Raw genomic sequence first — 413 nt, 5'->3', positions numbered from 1 at the left:
AATTAGGGCATATCGCTACTGCGCTTAGTAACCAAACATTAGGAAATTTTCCTAGTACTGTGGAACCAAATCCTAAAGATCAAGAAAAAGAACAAATAAAAGCGATACAATTATAAAGTGGAAAAGGCTTTGAAACAAGAGTACGGAAAGAAATAGAAATTGAAAAAGAGAAAGTGGATACCGATAAAGAAAAAGATCATGAGTACCCAGATTTAGAATATCCACTAACACCAATGAAAATTAACCTCCACCTTAGTTTCCTCAACAATTGAAGCAATAGAATAAAGATAAACAATTTACAAAATTTTTGGAAATTCTAAGAAAGCTAACGATAAATATTCCTTTCATTGAAGATTTGAAGCAAATGCCAAATTATGCGAAATTTATGAAAGATATTCTGAAGAAGAAAAGGA

The sequence above is a fragment of the Phalaenopsis equestris genome, unplaced genomic scaffold, assembly GCF_001263595.1.
Source record: "Phalaenopsis equestris unplaced genomic scaffold, ASM126359v1 Scaffold001023, whole genome shotgun sequence".
In the NCBI taxonomy this organism is placed as follows: domain Eukaryota; kingdom Viridiplantae; phylum Streptophyta; class Magnoliopsida; order Asparagales; family Orchidaceae; genus Phalaenopsis; species Phalaenopsis equestris.
Note: the sequence above shows the minus strand (reverse complement) of the source record.